This window comes from Schistocerca gregaria, chromosome 3 (assembly GCF_023897955.1).
Source record: "Schistocerca gregaria isolate iqSchGreg1 chromosome 3, iqSchGreg1.2, whole genome shotgun sequence".
Lineage (NCBI taxonomy): Eukaryota > Metazoa > Arthropoda > Insecta > Orthoptera > Acrididae > Schistocerca > Schistocerca gregaria.
The window spans coordinates 233,848,982-233,863,912 of NC_064922.1; positions in this window are offsets into that span (position 1 = coordinate 233,848,982).

Below are 14,931 nucleotides of genomic sequence, written 5' to 3' on the forward strand. Positions count from 1 at the left end.
TATCTCCCATTTCATCTTCTTCCATTTCCATAATATTGTCCTCAAGTACATCGCCCTTCTGTAGACCCTCTATATACTCCTTCCACCTTTCTGCTTTACCTTCTTTGCTTATCTATCTTACCCCTAGTGAGATAAGCCTCTACATCCTTACATTTGTCCTCTAGCCATCCCTGCTTAACCATTTTGCACTTCCTGTCAATGTCATTTTTGAGACGTTTGTATTCCTTTTTGCCTGCTTCACTTATTGCATTTTTGTATTTTCTCCTTTCATCAATTAAATTCAGTATCTGTTACCCAAGGATTTCTACTAGCCCTCGTCTATTACCTACTTGATCATCTGCTGCCTTCACTACTTCATCCCTCAAAGCTACCCATTCTTCTTCTACTGTATTTATTTTCCTCATTTCTGTCAATTGTTCCCTTATGCTCTCCTGAAACTTTCTACAAAATCTGGTTCTTTCAGTTTATCCAGATCCCATCTCCTTAATTTCCCACATTTTTGCAGTTTCTTCAGTTTTAATCTACAGCTCATAACCAATAGATTGTGGTCGGAGTCCACATCTGCCCCTGGAAATATCTTACAATTTAAAACCTGATTCCTAAATCTCTGTCTTACCATTACATAATCCATGTATACAACCTTCTTTCATGGTTCTTGAACCAAGTGTTAGCTATGATTAAGTTATCCTCTGTGCAAAATTCTACCAGACGGCTTCCTCTTTCATTTCTGAGCCCCAACCCATATTCACCTACTATGTTTCCTTCTTTTCCTTTTCCTACTATCGAATTCCAGTCACCCATGGCTATTAAAATTTTGTCTCCCTTCACTATCTGAATTATTTCTGTTATCATACATTTAATCAATTTCTTCATCATCTGCAGAGCTAGTTGGCATATAAATGTGTACTACTGTAGTAGGCGTGGGCTTCGTGTCTATCTTGGCTACAATAATGTGTTCACTATGCTGTTTGTAGTAGCTTACCCGCACTCCTATTTCTTTTTATTCATTATTAAACCTATTTGATTTTGTATTTATAGCTCTGAATTCACCTGACCAAAAGACTTGTTCCTCCTGCCACTGAACCTCATTAATTCCCACTATATCTAACTTTAACCTATCCATTTCCCTTTTTAAATTTTCTAACCTACCTGCCCGATTAAGGGCTCTTAACATTCCACGCTCTGATCTGTAGAACGCCAGTTTTTTCTCCTGATAACGATGTCCTCTTTAGTAGTTCCCACCCAGAGATCTGAATGGGAATATTTTACCCAAGAGGCCACCATCATCATTTAATCATACAGTAAAGCTGCCATGCCCTCGGGAAAAATTACGGCGGTAGTTTCCCCCTTGCTTTCAGCCGTTTGCAGTATTAGCACAGCAAGGCCGTTTTGGTTAGTGTTACAAGACCAGATCAGTTAATCATCCAGACTGTTGCCCCTGCAACTACTGAAAAGGCTGCCGCCACTCTTCAGGAATCACACGTTTGTCTTGCCTCTCAATAGATCCCCTTCCGTTGTCGTTGTTGTTGTACCTACGGTACGGCTATCTGTATCGCTGAGGCGTGCAAGCCTCCCCACCAACGGCAAGGTCCATGTTTCATTGGGGGGGGGATAAAAATGTTAATCTATTTTAAATTGATTTCTGCCTCTGCTGATTGTTGGTGTTCATTAAAATACACTAGAGCAGGCCTGTCTGCTGATATGCTCATGTGAGCTGACACGTGCTCGTGTCTAAGCAGTGAGCAACCAGCCAGCTCACAGTTAATAATCCAAGGGGAAGAGGTACCAGAAGGAGGCAGCTAAGCATTAGAAAGTGCTGTCAACAAGTTTATTCTGTGGCTACTAATAGTATTATGGAGTAGTATTGCTTTATTGTGGCTACTTAAGGCCTTTTGTTCCAAATTATTTCCTAAAACTGTTTCAGTCATGAGAAATGTTAATTAAATGGAATTTACATTTCTTTTAGTTGATGTGGCAAATGACATGGGGCAGCAAAGTACAAAGCACAATGTTTGTTATAATTGATGCACCTTGTGATGAACTCAATTTTCAGACAAAATTTAAGTTGATGTCAATATGTATTTCGTGACTATTTTATTCACACATTAGCATAGAAACACTGCATGTCAATAAGTACTACTTATTTTGCCTTTCACTAAGGCATCAGTATCTGGTACCACTTTCTGAGCACTGCTAATCTGAAGACAGGCTTTTAAACTGAAGTATGTCAGTGGCCTACCATTGGTAGATTTTGTTCTCTTCAGTGATGGAAAAAAGTTGCTCCCACAGACATGTAGACCAACAGCATAATCATAACTGCAAACATGTGATTTTTTGAAAATTTAATTTGACAGTTTAATACAAGTCTAAAAGACTTATTTTATTAAGCACTACATCAGAACTAATATATTGTCATTCCTCATAAGATGGCGTGCAACTGGCACTCCTCTGTGCCGTATGATGTCTAACAACCTGGTTTTCAACTAGTGCTCACTACCCAGGTGGTGAATGAGTGTGAGTGCTCTTGTTTACCTAACAGGCATATACTAAAAATTAGTTTGGCATCTCAGTACAAACCAGATGCAACAACCATATTTGGAGGTACGTAGCAGTAGTCCTGCCTCCTGCATCTATGATACTGTCCCTCCTTTTAGTTGTCACAAAAATGCTGGAATGACGATACTGAGATAAGTGGTCAGGGAATAGAAAATCCATTAAAATTGCTCAATAAAGAAAAGATGTGTGGTCCTGGTGAGATAGATACCTGTCCAGCTGTAATTCAATTGATTGTCAAATTATGAAAAAGTTACAGGTTTGTGTGTTATGACATTTTTTGAGAATGAGGTCTAAAAGACTAATTAACTTAGATTCCACAGAGAAAACAAGAAAAAGGCAGCCATGTCAGGCAACAAAATAAAGGCAATCTGGAGTGTAGTGACTGGCAGAATTAGATATGAGGAGCAGATAGCTTTAAGAGTAACTTGTAAAATGGTAATAGATGTGTGAAGTGTTCCTGAACCTTTAACAAACATTTCCCATTTGTTACTTAAAAAGTGAGGTTTTTAGGCTCAGTTAATGTCACCTTGTAATAACTGAGATAGCAATTACAAAAAACTTATGTGGCATGAATTTGACCATCACTTTGACAATAGTAATGTCAACCATAACGTCTATGAAATAGGGAAAAAAATCTTGTGGCTATTAAGAAATATCAACAAAGTTAACTAAGGATTGTTCTTTTGGGTTTAGTAACATGTTAAGTTATTTGTGTAAACAATTATTTAACAGTGATGTAGTATGCTGAAGTCAAGTGTTTATTTTAGATATAAAAACAAACTTACATCCAGTATCCCTCTTGCCAATATACTCAAATTTTAGAGAATATATATATTTTTTGAGATTCTATGTTATCAATAACTACATCATGTGCAAGAAGTCTGAGATTAGTGTTAATATTACCTCCTAAAACATTTAACATACAGTATCAACACTTCAGTGTTGCACACATGTGTTTATTTCTACCTTTGTCAAATGATGCTCCATCCAAGATAAATACTGTATGACCATTACCAAAAAATCCTCAATCCAGTGACAAATTTTGTTTGAAACCCTAATATAATACTGCGTCATAAATAGTTGTTGGTGTCATGCTGAGTCAAATGCTTCGTGGAAGTCAAGAATACCGCGTTCACTTGATTCATGATACCTAGTGAGTTACATACTGGACTTGTGTTTTGGAGGACAACAATTCAAATCCACATTCAGATTTGGATTTTTCGTGATTTCCTTAAATTGCAAAAAGCAGATGCCGGAGTGGTTCGTTTGAAAAGAGCGTGGCTAGATTTCTTCCTCATCCTTCCCCAGTTCGGATTTGTGCTCCATCTCTAACGACGTAGTTGTCAACAAGATGTTAAACTCTGATCTTCCTTTTTGATTCATGGCTTTCATGATGTCATGTGGGAAAAGTGCAAGTTGGGTTTGCACTATCCGTGTTTGCAAAATCTGTGCTGGTTGGCAAGGAGAAGGTTATTCAGTTTGAGATATATCTTTATGTTTGAGCTCAGAATATGTTATAGGTTTCTACTACACGCGCGAATGTCAATGAGATAGGATGGCAGTTTTGTGAATCACTTCTGCAATCCTTTTTGTAGACAGGTGTGGCCCATGTTTTCTTCCAACTACTGGGGACAGTTTTTTGTCAGTGTATATACAGAATATTGTGGTAAATATAGGAGCCAACTTGGCTGCAATTTTCAGTATGGAATCTGACAGAGCCCATTGGGCCCTGCAGCCTTGTTTCATTTTAGCAGCTTGTGAATGCAATTGACACTTAATGTCACAGGTTTACTGCTAGATGAAGTGTAAATTCCACAATATTTCCTTGGAGCAATAGTCCAACATCATCAAGTGGTTGAACCTTGCTGGTGGCTAGGTACGACTGGTGGTACTCGCAGGTTGATGTCCTGTATACAGGGTGTCCCATTTATCATGACCATACTAAATAACTGTTTGTCCAGATGCAAATTACAAAATGCTTCAAGCAAATGTCCTTTAGCCATCAGGAGGACATCAATCAGCATGATTTCCTTCCTTCTAGCTTTGTTTTTTACAGATATATGAACAGTGGTGTGACTTTTTTAAATGGCACCCTATATTTTTTATTTGGTAATTCATTTCGTCTCCTAAAGACCTATTCAAAAATGTATCACAGTGTACCATCCACTGAAACACTATGTTATTAATTACATAACACAACATTGACTTTGAGCCCAGGATCACAAACTTGTCCACTTGGTAGAGTTGTCAGAAAACAAATGAAAACCAAGTAAAAACATAACACAAAATTGACTTTGACTCTCCTGTACCATTGACCAGAAGTAGAACATTCAAAGGTGCTCAGAGTGGTGACCCTGGACACCGATACACTGGTGCACTCAAATGAATTATTTACTGCTTCCATTATTGCCTGCTGAAGAGAATTACAAGCAAGCACAATACTTTCCTGTACGTCCTCTGGAGTTGTTGGAATATCGTGATAGACAACGTCTTTAAAGCATCCCCAAAGAAAAAAGTCCAGAGGATTTAAATCAGGAGACCTAGCAGGCCAAGTACTGTTCATCCTCGACCAATCCATCTGGCAGGATACCTTCAGTTCAGAACACAATGTGCACGCAAGGCATTATGTGCTGGACACCCACCATGTTGATACCACTTAGCGGCACTTCATTCAGAAGAGGAGGAAGAATTTGTCTGAGGAAGTTGGCATACACTGTGCCATTTAGACTACCATTGATGAAATATGGGCCAATAACTGTAGTACCAAGCATCCCACACCAGATGTTAACTCTCCATTGACGCTGATGTTCCACCTGTCTAAGCCATCTTGGGATGTCGTTAGACTAATAATGCATGTTCCTTGTATTTACCTGTGCTTTGTGTGAGAAGGAACATTCATCGGTAGATATAATATTGGAGAAGAAGTTCAGGTTGGCAAGGATTTGGTGCTGTGCCCACTGACAGAACTGTACACGATTCTGGAAATCATTCCCATGCAATTCTTGATGTAGGTGTACATGGTAAGGATGGAACTGTTGACATGTAAGAATACAATGTACACTGGTTTTAGGAATGCCAATCTCGTGTTCAAGCCGTTGTGTGCTCACATCTGGATTCATAGCAACAGAAGTGAGAACAGTAACTTCGTCTGTGCGAGTGCTACGACTATTGCATTGTTGTGGGTTGAAGCATTGCAACAAGGTGAGAAAACATCCATTGGGAAGGTGGGTTCTTGTCAGGATATCGCTCTCTGTACAGTTCTGCTGCATACGTAGTATTTCGCTTACCTTCAACAACAATAAAAGAAACATTATGTTGATGCAGTTTGTAGGAAGGATAGCCTTTACTGTATGCCTACTCGACGTAACAGTATTTAAAAGGCCTAAACTACTGTACTAAATGTACCCGTATATAAGAAAACAGTATTGCGATTGCTGTTTTGCTAACTTACTTTCTCCATAGATGAGTAGCATTTCTACCATCTCTTCGTTGGTGTACATTCTATTCTCACAATTCTTCAACTGATGATGGTTGATGGAATGACGGGTGTGCATTCTACTTATGTTTACATTTGTCCTCTGTCAACGTCAGCACGTGGATGTGTTCCATTAGCCCGAGTACCTGCGTCAGCTATGTAATTAATAATGTTGTGTTTCAGTGAATGGTACACTGTGATGCATTTTTGTATAGGTCTTTAGGATAGGAAATGAATTACTGAATTAAAAATATAGGGTGCCATTTAAAAAAGTCATACCGCTGTTCATATCATTATAAAAAACAAAGTTACAATGAAGGCAATCATGCTGGACTGATGTCCCCCTGATGACTAAAGAACATTTGCTTGAAACATTTTGTAATTTTCATCTGGACAAACGGTTATTTATTGTGGTCAAGATAAATGGGACACCCTGTATAGAACATGCCTGAGAAGAATGTACAGTCGCAGAAATCACACATGTGGAATGATTTGCAGATAGGTAGCTGCATACTAAAACGCCCTCTGCCAAAAATTGCAGAGAGGCCCTTGTGCACATGCACTTACACTATGTTTACTGATAGTGCACCAACATGTCACTCACTAAAAAAACTATAGTAGATCAATTTTTTAACGTGTCTGTTATTGAAAAAAAAATTAGTTTTCTTGTCATGATTTAATATCAGCCAATGCAGGGTTCCAGGCTGTTCTCAGTTGAAATCCCACATCCCTGTTAATCAGATTATATGCTGTATGGATTTGTATTGCTTCCTTAATGGCACTATCCCAGAAAGATGATGCCAGGGATAAAACTTCTGTTTTTTCATAAATCATGCAATCAATTTGCAGTATCTGAAGGTTTATGTCCATTTATTTATGAAACAGTACAAATGCCTGACAACATTAAAATAAATTCCTCCCACTAATCAGTCTGATTCTGCCCACAGTCCTTTTACACTTAATGTTGCAGTCATATCGCAATCCATTTCATTGTAAAATACTAAATGTAATACTGATATGTGTAAAAATCCACTTTACAAATGTAGTTGACGGCAAGTAAATTAATATGCTCTGTTGTACAACTCACTGCTTCAGTTAACCTTCCATCATTTATTATAAATTCTAACAATAGAAACAGTGAAACAAAATAATTTATAACAAATAACTGATATCAACCACGAAAACTATGATGAAATGAAATATGGAAATCTGCACTTGGTCATGTATCGGGAGGGAATGTGCGTGGAGTCATGTGATCAACAATGGATGGATGACATCAACCATTAAAACTGTCTTCCTGATAAACCTTGACAGGATGGGACAACCTATGTCTGAGTCACTACATAAATGTTTCACTGTCATTCTCCTTATAACCAGAGTTTTCTATTGTCTACAATTTTGTAAACAACTGACTAGTAAGAAATATTTACTGTTGCAATACTGTAATATGGGCATTTGCTGGGATATGAAGTAGCACATATCTTTTCTTTTTATGGACACCATCTACTGAGCGAATGGAAGGAGGTAGCAAAGGATTTGAAACTAGATGGAATTTTCCAGGATGCATTGATGGCAAGCATGTAATGATCCAGTGCCAAAGAAAATTAGGCTCTACCTTTTTCAGCTACAAAGATGCCGTAATCATCATCCTGCTGGCCACTAGTTGACAGCAACTACCGTTTCCAATACATAGACATTGGGGCAGCAGACCGAGAATATGATGATGAGTTACTTATAAGCCAAATATGGCTGTGGAGAACAATACATGAATAGCCCAAATGCATTTTTTGTCAATTTTGAGTTGACCACATTGCAGTATATGTTTTTTCAGCGCCTCTGCAACGTAATATGTTTCAGGGTGCAAAACCCACTATAAACCATTGGAAACAGCTGCAGAAAATAATGTGCGGTTGCAAAAGCCACCAGCTGCACATTGTCTTCAGGAACAAAGCCACCTAAATGTCCAACATTTTTAAAACACGCCAAATTCAACAGGCATGGTGCTCTCGGTGACATGTCTGGATGCAAAGCATGCCATTGACATCAGACTCACCAGTCTAGACATTCCAATCTAAATTTCACTTTGTTAGTATTAGAAGGGATATTTTTCGTATTCAGGGTTATATTGGGTGCACTATACTAAATGCGTACGCAACAGTGAAGCTCTCGCTTCTGATTCATTGTGGAAATATACACCGGTAATCATAGTTCAACTGATCAACAGGGTGTGTGTTGACATATTTGCATGAGTGTTTTGAAGAGAATGAGTGATTTTGTGGGTAGTTTGAATGCAGAAGATGCTACAAACGAAATGGGAGTAATTAAAATAGTCATAATTCTGCAAGAAATCGAACCCATAGTAGTAATTGTAAATAACCAGAATGAGATAGGGCGACAGTCGCTCCCATAAAAGGAGGTGGCGTCCTGAACAGGGGGAAAGAAATGTTTCCAAAACAGAAAAGTATTGTTAAAGCAATTTTATGCAATGAAAACTGTATTGACACTATTTGTTAAGATATTCACAAAAGGCTTTGTGAAATTGACTAGTAACTGGTATTTTCAGGTTCTAAATGCCAAAAAAATCATTTTCACAAAAAGCAAAAAAGAAGAACATTTGTTTATTTCATGGAGAGCTTTTCTACAGATCTGAAGCCAGAGAGGGGAAGTGAATCCTGAAGAGGAGAAAAAATTTCAGCAAAGGAAATGGCCCAACACCCGAACTTTTAGAAGCCAAACACGGAGATGTTAAAAAGCATTTGAAGCTCCACTTGGTTGAAAACTGGGTGACCAACGACAAAGTCAAATTCCGCACCGGGATGTTAGACGAGCAGGAAGACACTCCTAGAGTTGCTCATGGCACTGCCAACATTTAGAACAAGGAAAAAACTCGAAGCGATTTTGAGTTGATGGACAGTGTTGAGGTCGATATCACTTAAAATCAATTTTCAATCGGTTTCAGTTACTAGAACGTTTAGTCGCTGTTTGAGCTAAGATGCAACTTTCCACAAATTTTATCATTTACTAAAATTTTATCAATGTTTTACTAAGATACAATTTGCAACTTATTTTATTTTCTACAATATCTTGCGAAGTCGAAAGCACGATGATGTATTTTGTTTAAAACACCTAATGCTGAACGTTCATTTCTGTTCTCTTTTTGATGTTAAATAAGCTAGTTTTTCCTGATAAACTAACGTCACCTTCGTATTTTTATACGTCAATTTTGTAGAATTTTCAGACTTCTCTTTGAGATAAAATGTATTCTGCTATATTCTCAATAATTAAATCACACCCTTCTTTCATTCTTAAAATATCACCGAATAGCTGGTTTTGCAGCTGAATGTTTGTTTCATAACTGAATTGATACAAAAATGGCTCTGAGCACTATGGGACTTAACTTCTTAGGTCATCAGTCCCCTAGAACTTAGAACTACTTAAACCTAATTAACCTAAGGACAACACACACATCCATGCCCGAGGCAGGATTCGAACATGCGACCGTAGCGGTTGCGCGGTTCCAGATTGTAGCGCCTAGAACTGCTCGGCTGAAAAGATACATTTGCATTACCTGCTAACTGCATAATTCTGGTGCAAAAACTGCTAAGTCAATATTTCACTTAAGATTTTAATGTATAAAACTTCATCACAGATTTCAGCCATTAATACCAAGTACTTATTTTTTTTGCTTATTTTTAAAAAGGAATGAAGTCTTTTGATAGTCTGGATGAAATGAGTTTTTTTGTGATTATCTCAGTCTTGCTTATCATGCAGTTAGCACACACAACACACTGCTCACTGCTGCAGAAATTCAAACAGAGGTTGCTGTTCTTGCAGTTGCAGAAACTGCAAAAGTATACCGGCCGGCCACAACTGTTTTCATTTTTTGCAGTAATAAAACGAAAATGCACTGTAAATGAATGGCGTACAATACCAATTACTCCACAATAATTGTGAAAGAATGCCCATGTTTTGAAATATTGGCACCAGGGGGCAGTGGTGGAAGGAAAGTAGTGCAACAAAGTGAGACCTAGTTGAGCTTTTGTTCCATGACAAAAGCTACGTTTATTTAAGTTGCGCCACTGAAAACTGGGAGTTCACATATGCAGTAACAGTATGCCACTAGCTGTGGCGGCACTTTTGTTGCATTTATGAGCCTGGCTTCCCAGGGATGGGGGTTTCCACTGAAATAGCACTCAGGATCCAGCCCTCAGTTTATTAAAATCTTGCAGGCCATCACATCCAGCAGAGTTGGAAAATGCTGATAGAATTTGCATTTCACGGAATATTAATTAAAGGGCAAAGTGATTGTCAGGAATCGAATGCAGCTATAAATAACGGCATGATATTAACAATAGTTCACAGTTTAGTTGGAGGCGAGCGAGTGATTACATGTAACAGCACAATTCGACACAGCTGAAGGAGGCAGATGGGTCAGGCATCAAAATTTTGTGCATAAAATGGAACAACAACTTGGCAGAACACCAGAAACCACACTATTAATCAATTGTGCCAAGAGAACCTAAGAGATCACTGTAAATATATCATTTCATATATAGTAAATAATGTATTTATTATTATTAAAAGAGACAGTAGTACCATCATTTGGGGTTACTTTGCTCCATAGGTCAAACTTTTCTCCATTTGAAAAAAAGTTTCTTTGGTTAATAGATGCTACACTACTTGCTGTAAATATGTGAACAATATTTTCTATGAAAGATAGCACTTACAGGTTGGCACCCTTGCTTGCATGCTCAGTTGTCGGCCATTTTGAATTTTTCAGAAGCATCTTTGTAAAGACGTTCATAAGTGTGTATAAATTTAAGCTCGAAAAATCTGTGTTTTTCACAGGGTGAACTGGTCACTGTGAAGGTCAGTCACCATTATTTTAATTACTCAGAACGTCTAGCTGCTGAAAAGTTTCGCATTTTTTTGTTTGATGGACTATTGTTTGTGTCATTGTCAATTTACTGTTCCCACGCCTGGGTTCCCGGGTTCGATTCCCGGTGGGGTCAGGGATTTTCTCTGCCTCGTGATGGCTGGGTGTTGTGTGGTGTCCTTAGGTTAGTTAGGTTTAAGTAGTTCTAAGTTCTAGGGGACTGATGACTATAGATGTTAAGCCCCATTGTGCTCAGAGCCAATTTAATGTTGTAGGTTACGAAATTTCTTACATTGGGGAAACATTGCACCACAACAAAAGTGGTGCAAAGTATCCCCAGGGTGCATTTCTTCCACATCTACAAACATTTCTGACTTATTTTACCTCCGTAGTGTGCTGCTGGCAGTGAACAATGTTTGTAATCTCTTTCAGACTGGCGAAAATGCTTCGGAAGTATAAGAGAATGGTCGGAAATAGGCAATACTGTGATTACAGCCCAGAAACTCTGGAGAAATGCCTACAAGCCATTAGGAGGAAGGAGATATCACAAAGGAAAGCTGGAAAAACTTTTTAATATCCCAAGAAGAATCGTAATTAATAAACTGAAGTCAAAGGAAGGAAGTAATTCACGTCCAGAATTCCTACAGATTTTTACCAATGAAGAAGAAGCAGAGTTTGTAAAATGTGTTTTGCAGTTGAGTAAATATGGGTTCCCTGTTACTCCAATGGAACTCCGAATGATTGTGAAGTCATACCTTGCCAGGCAGGGATGTAAAGTTCCTGGATTCAAAGACAATTATCCAGGCTATGAATGGTTCTTGGGCTTCACCAAACGCCACCCTGAACTTTCTGTACATTTTGCAACCAACATTAAAAGGAGTAGAGCTGCAGTTGATGAGTGTGTTCTCAGAGAATATGTTTAACATTTGTAAGGTGAACTGAAAGATGTGCCAGCTAATAATATATGGAATTTTGATGAAACCAACCTAACCGACGATCCAGGGAAAATGAAAGTACTCACCAAAAGAGGTTCAAAATATTCAGAAAACATCTGTAATTCCTCCAAGAGCAGTATATCTGTAATGTTTGCTGGCAATGCTGAGGGAGAAGTTTTGCCTCCATTTGTTGTTTACAAATTAGCACATCTGTGGTTTACATGGACAGAAAATGGGCCCACTGGCTGCCTTTACTCACATAGTCCTAGTGGATGGTTTGACAGTAATATATTTGGCGAGTGGTTCACCAAGTTGATGCTACCAAGACTGAAAAAGCTCGAAGGAAAGAAAGTAGTAATCCGTGACAATTTGTCCTCACATTTGGGAACTTATGTTCTAGAGCTCTGTGGTGAGAATAACATTTCATTCATCTGTCTACCAGCAAACAGTACTCGCATTACACAGCCTTGGGATGCTTCTTTCTTCGGGCCCATGGAAGTGGCCTGGAGACAGGTCCTTACAGAGTGGAAAAGTAGCAAGCAAAGTTTCAAAGACACTGTCTTCCAGAAACAGCATTTCCCATTTCTTTTAAAGAGATTAATGGATATAGTTGGCAAGAACTCAGCAAAGAACCTAATGGTAGGTTTCCAAAAGTGCAGCATTTATCCAATCAATGTTGATGAAATTCTTTGCCATCTTCTGTCATGAACTTGTGACAAAGATGCAGTACAAGACTCTTCCATTGAAGCCCTTGAGAATAAGAGAACTGAATGGACTACTGGTGTTGCCAGTAACAGAGGAAGAAAGAAGCTTTCAGTCACACCTGGTAAAAGTGTGATGTTGTTGTTGTTGTCTTCAGTCCTGAGACTGGTTTGATGCAGCTCTCCATGCTACTCTATCCTGTAGAAGCTTTTTCATCTCCCAGTACTTGCTGCAACCTACATCCTTCTGAATCTGCTTAGTGTATTCATCTCTTGGTCTCCCTCTACAATTTTTACCCTCCACGCTGCCCTCCAATGCTAAATTTGTGATCCCTGCTGCCTCAGAACATGTCCTACCAACCGGTCCCTTCTTTTTGTCAAGTTGTGCCACAAACTCCTCCCCAATTCTATTCAATACCTCCTCATTAGTTATGTGATCTTCCCATCTAATCATCAGCATTCTTCTGTAGCACCACATTTTGAAAGCTTCTATTCTCTTCTTGTCCAAACTAGTTATTGTTCATGTTTCACTTCCATACATGGCTACACTCCATACAAATACTTTCAGAAACGACTTCCTGACACTTAAATCTATACTCGATGTTAACAAATTTCTCTTCTTCAGAAACGCTTTCCTTGCCATTGCCAGTCTACATTTTATGTCCTCTCTACTTCGACCATCATCAGTTATTTTACTCCCCAAATAGCAAAACTGCTTTATTACTTTAAGTGTCTCATTTCCTAATCTAATTCCATCAACATCACCCGCCTTAATTCGACTACATTCCATTATCCTCATTTTGATTTTGTTGATGTTCATCTTATATCCTCCTTTCAAGACACTGTCCATCCCGTTCAACTGCTCTTCCAAGTCCTTTGCTGTCTCTGACAGAATTACAATGTCATCGGCGAACCTCAAAGTTTTTATTTCTTCTCCATGGATTTTAATACCTACCCCAAATTTTTCTTTTGTTTCCTTTACTGCTTGCTCAATATACAGATTGAGTAACTTTGGGGAGAGGCTACAAGCTTGGCTCACTCCCTTCCCAACTACTGCTTCCTTTTCATGTCCCTCGACTGTTATAACTGCCATCTGGTTTCTGTACAAATTGTAAATAGCCTTTCGCTCTCTGTATTTTACCCCTGCCACTTTCAGAGTTTGAAAGAGAGTATTACAATCAACATTGTCAAAATCTTCCTCTAAGTCTACAAATGCTAGAAATGTAGGTTTGCCTTTCCTTAATCTAACTTCTAAAATAAGTCATAGGGTCAGTATTGCCTCACGTGTTCCAACATTTCTGCGAAATCCCAACTGATCTTCCCCAAGGTCAGCTTCTACCAGTTTTTCCATTCGCCTGTAAAGAATTCGCGTTAGTATTTTGCAGCCGTGACTTATTAAACTGATAGTTCAGTAATTTTCACATCTGTCAACATCTGCTTTCTTTGGGATTGGAATAATTATATTCTTCTTGAAGTCTGAGGGTATTTCACCTGTCTCATACATCTTGCTCACCAGATGGTAGAGTTTTGTCAGTACTGGCTCTCCCAAGGCTGTCAGTAGTTCCACTGGAATGTTGTCTACTCCCGGGGCCTTGTTTCGAATTAGGTCTTTCAGTGGTCTGTCAAACTCTTCACGCAGTATCGTATCTCCCATTTCATCTTCATCTACATCTTCTTCCATTTCCACAATATTGTCCTCAAGTACATCGCTCTTGTATAGACCGTCTATATACTGCTTCCACCTTTTTGCTTTCCCTCCTTTGCTTAGAACTGGGTTTCCATCTGAGCTCTTGATATTCATACAAGTGGCTCTCTTTTCTCCAAAAGTCTCTTTAATTTTCCTGTAGGCAGTATCTATCTTACCCCTAGTCAGATAATCCTCTACATCCTTACATTTGCCCTCTAGCCATCCCTGCTTAGCCATTTTGCGCTTCCTGTCAATATCATTTTTGAGACGTTTGTATTCCTTTTTGCCTGCTTCATTTACTGTGTTTTTAAATTTTCTCCTTTCATCAATTAAATTCAATATTTTTTCTGTTGCCCAAGGGTTTCTACTAGCTCTTGTCTTTTTGTCTACTTGATCCTCTGCCTCCATCACTACTTCATCCGTCAGGGCTACCCAGTCTTCTACTATATTTCTTTCCCCCATTCCTGTCAATTGTTCCATTATGCCCTCACTGAAACTCTCTACAACCTCTGGTTCTTTCAGTTTATCCAAGTTCCATCTCCTTAAATTCCCACCTTTTTGCAGTTTCTTCAGTTTTAATCTACAGTTCATAACCAATAGATTGTGGTCAGAGTCCACATCTGCCCCTGGAAATGCCTTACAATTTAAAACCTGGTTCCTAAGTCTCTGTCTTACCATTATATAATCTATCTGATACCTTC